Below are 10756 nucleotides of genomic sequence, written 5' to 3'. Positions count from 1 at the left end.
TCAGTTGGTTGAAGGCAGTCAAAATAGTAGGTTGCTATCTTGAGACTGCTGGTCGCCCAGGTGCCTGGAAATAGAAGAAGAAATGTCAGGCAGAAGAAGAGGCAATGTGTTTAGCAGGCCCTCGGCTGTCAGGGATCAGGAGGCCCATGGAAGAGTTGAGAAGGAAGTGCAAAGTTATTGATGCTGCATTAGGGAGAGATGTGCAGCTAGGAAGATATCTCCATACAGTTAAAGTGCTGCAGTTTATTCCAGTCAGCTGGGGGTTCATTGATGTACACAGAGCAATTTTGTTGATGAGATTATTTTCTCAGTGCTGTTGAAAAATATTGGACCATGAAGAAAATCAGGGGTAGTGTAACTTGGTGAGGTTAGCATCTGCAAAAGGGTCGGGATTAAGCCCATGAGTGGATGCTAAAAGATATAGCCTCAGGAATCCAACAGAATGAAGTGTCAGGAGAGGTAATTGAGTTACTTGAATGTGAGTAGTTATTGAGCAAGACCATCATGGAATTTCTTTTAAATAAGTTAAAATTCCTTGGAAAGGCGACAACATTTTATTCAAGTTTGGTGACCCACAGTGTCACCAACATTTGGGAGATTGTTGAAATATCTATTGGATCTGTCTTGATTGTATTTGTGATTTAATGTGTGGTGTGTAGTGTTCAATCACAGTTTATCTGTTTATCTTACCTCATGTTAATTATGAATGTCAGAGTATAAGTTCTGTCTGTGTGTGTACATATTGTTTTGCTTTTCTAATATTATACTGTAAAGTTTTATTTAGAACTGTGGAACCTTGTGGCATTATCCTTTTATTAATTACCTGGAATCTTAAACATTTTCTATTTCAAACAAAAGAAGTACTGGTGCTGACATTGACCGTCATATAAATTCAGTGGTTGATTCAATGGCAATAAATGCCTTTCATGTTTCTAAATATTTTCTATGATTCATCACCTATAATTCTACAAAAAAAAGCAACAAGTTCAAGAAAAGCTAAATTTGTTAATATTCAACAGACAACAATAATGCCATTGGTGCTTTGAAACTTTGAATGGTTGATATGGTGGAGTGTTTAGCGAGATATTACAGCCTCAGTAAAATGAAAGGAGTCAGTATATTTGACCCAAGTTTATAAAACTTTCAAGATAATGATAGACTTATAATGGCACTATCTGAGGATACTCAGTTAGGGATGCATTTGAAGAATCCTTATAGCCAAGTAAAAGGAAGCTCATTGAGTAGAAATCTGTTTCTTGACTGACAGCAAGCAAAAACAGCAGAGAAGTAGTAGCAAGTCACTTGAAGCTTACAACAGTAACAGCATAGAATTGATGGGTTGGAACAAGAAAAGAAGCATTTGACAAGAAATGAGGAGAAAACCAGAGCAGGAAGAAACGTAGTTGACAAAAAAAGGTCTCTACCTCAGCATATTTGAGAGACTCAGTTTTCTAATTAATAAACATCGGCTGATCAGAAGCCTTGTATCAATTCTATTTAAATATTTATCTTTACAGCCGAGAATAACAAGAAAGAAAATCATGCAAGTATGTAGCTTTTTCAGAAAACCTATTCATCATGAGGGAGAGAACATTACATGCTGTCATACAGACACAAATTGATGAAGAATCACGTCAAACCTAAAATATTATCTCTTTTCTCTCTCCATAGATGCTGCAGACTGGCTGAATTTCTCCAGCATTTTCTGTATTTGATTCACATTTCCAGCATACGTAGTATTTTGCCTTGACACAAATTGCTCTACTGGTGCCATATGATCTTCGTGGAGATTTAGGAAATTTATTGGCTCAGAGAGACAAGCCGTCATAAATGAGATGTGACTGACTTTTCTAGGAATAAATCAAGAGTTATTATGAAGTGATATCAGGAACATGACAATCACTTAAATGTATCAGTAATTGAGAGGACACACTCTTTTGGCAATATGAGATTGATCCTCTGTTATTCATACTTTCAAAGCCACTCAGAGTTCAAAACGTCTCTGATTATGTCTAGAAGTTATTGGCTAGCAATAGTTAATAAGTGGTGATTCTAGATAGACTAATGCAGAATAAGTAAAACAAAGATAAAAGGAGAACTTCAGCCAACAGAACAACAGATAAGCATCCAGTCAGCCAAAAGTAAGGAACTGGTGCTCCAAAATGAACAAATGAAAATCACTGCCTTTTTTCAATATTATTCTTCTGCACTTATTATGATAAACATAAATTATGTGAACTTGTGAAAACATGTTTGTATTAGAATGGGTCTGTTAACAATGCAGGTCTTGTAGACCATTTAGAATGGTTCTCTCAACTCAGGGCTATATTTGTAATTGACTTGGGTCTTACAACTAAGGTTAAATTAATACCCTAAATCTTACAATTCATTTAAGCTATAGTGTCTCCTTACAAGGCATGAGAATTTTGCTAGATTTCTTGTTGGATTGATCTATGAATTCTGGACAATCAAAATGGCTACTTAACGAATTGTTAATAATTTAGGATTACATAATTAGTAACACGAATTTTTGTGGATGAAAGAGAATAAAATGAATAAACAAGCTAACTTTGCAAATTTTAATTTATTGACAAATGATGTTTAAATGTGATTGAAAATCTCAAACACTTCAGATACGAAATGATGTGCACTAATAATCCTACATATATAATTGAACCTTTTCTAGTTGTATTTCAATATATTCAGAAAAATGTATGCACAGACATCACTAAAAATTAGAGAAAGGTATAAAATATAATTAAAATGGCAACAGAATGTCGGCTTTGATGTAATGGTGCTGGAATAAAAAACGTGGAAATTATGTTAGAATTGCATAAAGCTCTGATAGAACCATTTCAAATGCAGCAATCAATTCAAGGCACCTCAGGAATGATTTATCTGCCTTTGAACTTCGCAAATTCACCGGAACTATAGTAAACTGAAAGGATTAAATTAGAAAACAGATTGCATAGATTAACCTTGTATTTCTGTAGCATAGAAAATTAAGGGATTAAGGGATGGCCTAATTGATGTGTTTAGGTGATTAAACAAGATGAACAGTTAGAAAGAACTCTCTTTTTCTGGAAGGAGAATCCAGATTAAAGAAGTATGATCACAACTGGAGTTTAGCCATCCAGGAGTAATGCCAGGAAGTATTTCTTTTCACAGAAATGAAAATTGAACCCCCCCCCCCCATAAAACTGTTATGACTAGATTGGTTAACAATTTAAAAACTGAGATTGATAGCCTTGTGTTAGACAAATATATTCAGGTTTATAGAAGCATGGCATGTGAGTGGGATTAAGATGTAAATGAATCAATGTAATTGAATGAGGAACAAATGTGAGTTGATGAAAGGCCTACTCCTGCTCCTATGCTCCTACCAAGTCATAAATATACCAATTGTTAAACAAGGTGGAATAACTGGAAATCACACCTCAGTTTTGTTAATGGTTTTCATGAGGACGAGCACTGAGCTAAGTTTGGACACAAAATATACACTTATCTTTTGACCAGTTCTGTCCAGTAATTGCATGTACAGGGGTATCTTTCTATGAAACAACCGAGACCAATCCAGGAAACATCACAACCTGTAGCAGAGTTGTCCAGCATGGAAACCATGCTCTTTTATCAATAGTGTGTGGTACTTTGGCATTTAAATTGTCAGCATCCACTTTGACAGCTTTGGGAATAAGGTGCCAGGTGGGTGAGAGGGGATAGTGTGTCAGGTAAGTGAATGAATGCTTAGGATAGGCTAACATGCTGGGTCAGGGGTCAGGGTATCATCAGGTCCAATGGTGCTGGTGTTTTCCATCTAGCAGGGGCAGCTTTGGGGTGTGGTTCTGTGTGTCTGTGCAGAATGGAGTTTATTGTTTCAACAATTTTGACTTGATCCAGCAAGTGAGGAATTACATTCAGTCTTCAAAGTGGAGGACACCATAAACGTCTCAAAGATATCAAATAAGCAATTTGCTAATGGGAGAGAAGATCTTGTTTCATTCTTTATCTTGGGGGTAACAAAGTATTTGACAACCTATAGGACTGAAGGCAAATCAGTCATCATAACCTGATAACCTACATCCAAGGAGTTTTTAAAAGGTTGCTTCAGCGATAGTGAAGACAAAGAAGAGAACAAAGAACAGTATAGCACAGTAACAGGTGCCTCGGCCCATCAAAACTGCACCAACACATAATGCCTTCCTAAACTAAAAACTTCTTATCTCTACTCTGTCCATATCCCTCTTCTCTGCCTTTTCATATATCTATCAAGTTGCTTCTTAACATTGCTATTGTATCTGTCTCCACCACCTCATCTGGCAGCACATTATAGGCACTTACCAGCTTCTGTGTGAAAAACCTGCCTCTCACATCTCTTTTAAAAATCTATCCCCTTTTAAAGTCTGTGAGAAGATTTGTAGCTCGGATGCTCATTGTAGTGGTTCTGTTCGCCTTTTACTTTAATCTTGAATAATTGGTGTTTCTGCCTTGGGAAGAAGACTCTGATTATCCATTCTATCCATGCCTCTCATAATTTTGTAAGTTTTTACCAGGTCACCCCTAATCCTTCAAAGTTCATGTGAAACAATCCAAGCTTGTCCAATCTCTCCTCATATCTAAGACCCTCCAAACCAAGCAACATCTTGATAAATTGTTTCTGTACTTTCTTCAAAGCCTTCACATCTTCTGATAGTATGGTGACCAGTACTGTCTACAATATTTCAAAGATCTATACGGCTGCAAAGTTTGCTAATTTTTATACTCTATATCATGACCATTGGGCGGCACGGTAGCACAGTGGTTAGCACTGCTGCTTCACAGTGCCAGAGACCCGGGTTCAATTCCCGCCTCAGGCGACTCTCTGTGTGGAGTTTGCACATTCTCCCCGTGTCTGCGTGGGTTTCCTCCGGGTGCTCCGGTTTCCTCCCACAATCCAAAAATGTGCAGGTTAGGTGAATTGGCCATGCTAAATTGCCCGTAGTGTTAGGGGTAAATGTAGGAGAATGGGTCTGGGTGGGTTACGCTTCGGCGGGTCAGTGTGGACTTGTTGGGCCGAAGGGCCTGTTTCCACACTGTAAGTAATCTAATCTAATTTAAAAAAAAAAAAAAATGACCAATGAAGGCAAGCATGCCATAAACCTTCTGGAGCACATTATCCACTTGCATGGAATTGTGGACCTGTATACCTAGATGCCTCTGTATGTTGAGGTTATTAACGTTCTGCCATTTACTGTGTATTTCCTTCCTGCATTAGATCTCCCAAAACACATCACCCTGCATCAGTCCAGATTAAACTCCATCTGCTATTTCTCCATACAAATCATTACCTGTTGTGTCTTCTGGCAATACCTCTTGAATCTTTGTGTCATCTGCAAACTTACTAATCAGACCTCCTTACATTCTCTTCCAAGTCTGGGATCCCAAAACTGATTGCTGCAGAACACCACTGGTCCAAATTTCCAAACTGAAAAACACCCTTCCTTGCCTACTCTATGTCCTCTATGACTAAGCTAGTGCTGTACCCATCTTACCAGCTTCCCACAGACCCCATATTACTTCATCTTTTTTATCAGCTTGCCATGAGGGACCCGTAATTTCCTGTCCTGCCTCCTTCAGCATTCTGGAATAGATCTCACCAGGTCATAGAGTCATACAGCATGGACTAAGTTTCCCAAAATAAACTTGCCTCAGTTATCTGGGTTTGGACCATATCCCCCTAAACCTCTCCTATTCTCCTAATTGTCCAAATGTCTTTTAAATGTTGTAACCATACCTGTATTAACCACTTCCCCAAAAGTTCATTCTACATATGAACCACCCTCTGTGTGAAAAAGTTGCCCCCAGGTCTCTTTTAAATTGTTCTCCTCTCACCTTAAAAATATGCTCTCTAGTTCTGAACTCCTCTATTCTCAGGAAAGATCCATGCTATTCACCTTATCTATTTCTGTCCAGATTTTACAAACTACTATGAGATCACCCCTCAACCTCATATGCTCCAGTGAAAAAAAGTCCCAGCCAATCCAGCCTCTCCTTATAACTCAAACACTCCATTCCCAGCAGCATCCTTGTAAATCTTTTCTATACCCTGTCAAATTTAATAATATCCTTCCTATAGTAGGGTGACCAGAATTATAAACAGTGCTCCAATAGTGGCCTCACCAGCATCCTGTACAATCACAACATGATCATCTCATCTCCTACACTCAAGGTCTGAGCAATGAAGACAAGTGTGCTAAATGCTTCCTGTTCCACAGGGTCCAATTTTGTTTGTCATTTATACAAACAATTTCAATGAGAATTTATGAGACATCGTTAGTAAATTTGTGGATGACATCAGAATTGGTGGTATAGTGAATAGTGAAGAAGATTATTTAAGATTACAAAGAGATCTTGATCAAATGAGTCCTTCGGCTGAGGAGGGGCAGATGGGGTTCAATTTAGATAAATGCAAGGCATTAAATTTTAGTAAAACAAACAAAGGCAAGATTTATACAATTAATGGTTGGGGCCTGGGTAATATTGTAGAACAGAGGGACCTTGGGGTTCAGGTACATAATTCTTTGAGGCTTGCATCACATGTAGACAAGGAGGTTAAGGAGGTGTTCATCTTACCAAAATGTCAGAAGTCACATGACACCAGGTTATAGTCCAACAAGTTTATTTGAAATTATAAGCTTTTGAAGTGCTGCCCTTTCATCAGGTAAAGTGAAGAGAGCACTCAGGCACAGCCTTTACAATCAGAGTGATCGAAATATCATACAAATGGTGTGATTTCAAATAAACCTGTTTGGCTATAACCTGGTGTTGTGTGATTTTTGTTTGCCAAAGACATTTCATGGCCCCTTTCAGCCCTCCTAATTCCTTGTTTAAGTTCTTTCCTGCTATCTTTGTAGTCTTTGAGGGCTTCATCTGTCTTGAGTTTCCTAAACCTTATGTATGTTTCCTTTTTCTTTTTGACTAAGCTCTCAATTTCTCAGATCATCCAAGGTTCCCCAATCTTGCCATCCTTATTCATCACTTTCACAGGAACATGCTGGTCCTGAGCTCTAATCAACTAGCCTTTAAAAGATTCCCACATGACAGCTGGCCCCAATCTACATTCCCCAGTTCCTGTCTAATATTATGGTAGTTAGCCTTTCCCCAATTTAATGATGTCACCTGGGGATTATGCTTGCCCTTATGCTTAAGTAACTTAAAACTTCAACAATTTTAGTCACTGTTCCCGAAATGCTCCCTCACTGACATTGATAGAAATATTCCAGGAGGATTTCAGCAAATTGAAAAATTGCTTATGTTATGGTCTTGTTCAGGAAGGGGGGAGACAGAAACCAGGAACCTAAATGCTAGTTAGCCTAAAACTCTGTCATTGGGAAAATGCTAAGGCCTATTATGAAGGAAGAACTAGAAGGTAATATAGAAAAGCTAAATGCAATCACAGTCATCATGGTTCAGTGAAAGTGAAGTCATTTCAGCTAATTTGCTAGAATTCTTTGAGGATATAACAAACAGAATTGATAAAGGGGAATGGGTAGCTGTTATGTATTTGCATTTCCAGAAGATATTTGACAATTAACAAGATAGCGGCGTGCTGTATTTAGCATGAAGTATTAGCATGGATTGAGGATTGGTTAACACACAGATGATAGACTGCTGGAATTAATTAGATTTTCCAGGTTGGAAAGATGTAATTAATGGAGTGCCACAAGCATTAGTCCTCAGGCTTCAATTATTGACTATATATAATCATGACTTGAAGGGGCAGGGCACAATGTATTCAAATTTGCTGACGATACAAAAATAGGTAGGAAGCCATAATGTGATGAGAACGTGAGGAAACTGCAGGGGCATAGGGGTTGAGTGCATGTGCAAACTCTGGCAGATGGAGATTAAGGTGAGAAAAGTGTGTGATCATGTACTTTGCTAGGGAGAAAGTTTGGGAGAATGACAGGGGAAAATCAATGGTGAGTTGTTAGTTCAGTTTAATATTTACCCTGGAATTAGAGCAGGCTTTTAATCTTCTAACATTGCCTGAGTAAACATTCAGCTTAAATGAGTCAGTATCATTTGAAATCGCCATATTTAATGTGAATTTTCTTTTAAAGAGAGTTGCAGATGCAGTATAATTGCCCCAAGAAAATGTCAATTTCCTACTTAATTCCCATGGAGTCAACTGCATCAGTATTTCTGCATGGTGTCAGAATGCCACTTCATTCTGTCCTACAGAATGACTATCTGGCCTGCAGAATTTTTAGGCCTATATTTCTGTAGCTAAAACTGCTCTGATTGCCGTCGAGTCCCCCACTCTGTTTCGCACGTACAAAGGAACCTCGATTATCCGAATATCAATTATCCGAAAATCGGATTATCTGAAGAACTCTCGGTCCTGACAGAAGCAGTACATCAAAGACGTGTTTCCAACACTGATCGTGTCTTTTGTTCACAGTGATTAAACAGTCACCATCTCCAAATGACTAACCTCCTGCCTTCTCTCTTTCACCACACTTTCCCTGGAGATCTACAAGGGGTGAACCCTAAATCCCCCCATTCCCCAGAAAATCTCTCTAACATTGTTCTGTACAAGGCAAAGGTGGAACCTGTCAAAACGTTGAAGTAAAATGTTGTGTGTGTGTGTGTTGTATGTGCTATTTAGAGACTCACCCAAAAGGCAGTAGCAGCAGCAGCAGTCTCATTGTTGGTGTCCAGTCCGGCTACCCCGGAGAGGGGGCGGTGCTGGGGGGGGGCGGGCGCAGTGTTGGATGGGTTTGGGGGTGCGGGGGAGCGGAGTTGGACAGGGTTTGGGGAGGGAGGGGGCGGAGTTGGACGCGGTGTTGAGGGTTGGGGTCTCACGGGCTGTGTGCTACTGAAGTGTCCTGAACCGGTAGCAGACTTTAAAAACTCCGAGCCCCAGAGGAAATCCCCAGATAGCAAGAGACGTCTTCTAAATTATTGTTCATGATCGATCTATGGTTAACCATGCAAATGGTCCTTTCAGTTCACAAAATAATGCATTAAAATCTAAAACAAGATTGAGTCAGGGAAGATAACTCCACACTGTTCAATTGAATCTATCATTTCTCAGCATTCTGCAACGTTAGTTAGTATCATGGAAAGTTATTCATTTTCTGTGTGGATCTGTGAATTTCTGCTGTGAAATACCTTTTATTAGAAAACTGCAATATTGAATTTAATTATTAATAAATAATAATGCTTAGTTATTTATTTTGATTCAACGTTTTATTATTAAACACTATAGAAAGACAGTTGTGGTGTACGTTAGATACACACAATGAACATTGGTAACATCTAAGCCTATGGAAACAAATCTATTTATTACTACTAATAAATCATCCCTGGTTGTCAGCTTTATCTTTACTAGTCAAACGGCAATAAAGAAAAGAATATGAAAATCAACAGCCTGAAAATTTCTTGCTACAATTTACACCAGTGTAGCTTCGTTAAAAAGGTTTTAGATCTGTCAATGACCCTCAGTGGAAGATATACTAGTGATATTCATTTGCAAATTCATTCATGCAGACTTTAGTTTAACAATCTTGCAAAGAGTTGAACTAGCAAGTATTCTCTGATCAAACTTTAACTGTACTGTCTGGAGCAGACCAAGAGACAAGGTAAGGAGAAAGCACCACTTGGCTTTTTTATTCCTACAACAAATTACTACAATGCATATCCTTCCAATATCACTATTGTATTTGGACAAAAACATAAATATTCAAATCCCATCTGTGTCTTGAGTACAATAGGGCAAGACACAAAAGCTTTAAGTGAAGAATGCTTAACCACACTGATTGAGACTACCAAAAACACACTAAAAGCGGTTCATAAGTGAACTCCTGGTTATGTGTGCCATCAATTATCATTTGTGCCATCTAGATTGGAATGTAATTGACTGCCAACTCATTCATCCTAGTTAAGACACCTCAGCAGAGCAACACTCTTTCTCAACCAATACTTCACAATGTTCTTTGATTAAAGGTGCTTCTAAATGCCTATTCTGGATTATGGCTACATAGTCCCCTTACATATCATATAATTGTGTTGCACAACATTAATCCTCAGCTTCCACTTTATACCTCTCAAGTTCCCATATTGAATATTTCACCTATTTCCCACTACTTTCCAGACTAATCACCATTCTTCCATCACTTTGCAGGACAAACTGGCACATGATTTTCACCAAAGCCAAAAATGTTGAGGACACTTCCTTCCCTCCAAACGTTGAACTCTCATCAACAATAAAGCAACAAAGCATGTAATGAGACACTCGACTTCTATAGTGAGAGAAGATCATATCAATGACATCTTACCATCACCTGCATTGTCATCCAGTCATCTAACCTCAGATATCTAAACCCTTCTTAGTTCAGTCACTTTTGTTGTCAGTTTGTCTTCTGATCCACCATAGCAGTGGATACTTCAGTAAATAGAAGATGATGGTGATGAGGAAAAAAAAAATTCTAGAGCATTTTTATGATGTTGCCATTCCTCAAAGCAGAAAATGGCATTAATTGGGGGACTGGTAGAGGAAATATGGATTGGAATCCCATCCGTTACACGATACACTTTATGTTACAACACATTTCTTGGTTGTTGTTGACCGGTGCCATGTGAAATGCTTCTCTCCAAAACGACTTTTGTGGCATGCCCATTCTGCATACCATTCCCAACATATTGGCTTTCAAATGGCATTTCTAAAGTATTGAAAGGACATTCATGGTAGCATATAGGCTGTGGCATCAGCTTA

The sequence above is a fragment of the Chiloscyllium plagiosum genome, chromosome 7 (assembly GCF_004010195.1).
Source record: "Chiloscyllium plagiosum isolate BGI_BamShark_2017 chromosome 7, ASM401019v2, whole genome shotgun sequence".
Classification (NCBI taxonomy): domain Eukaryota; kingdom Metazoa; phylum Chordata; class Chondrichthyes; order Orectolobiformes; family Hemiscylliidae; genus Chiloscyllium; species Chiloscyllium plagiosum.
Note: the sequence above shows the minus strand (reverse complement) of the source record.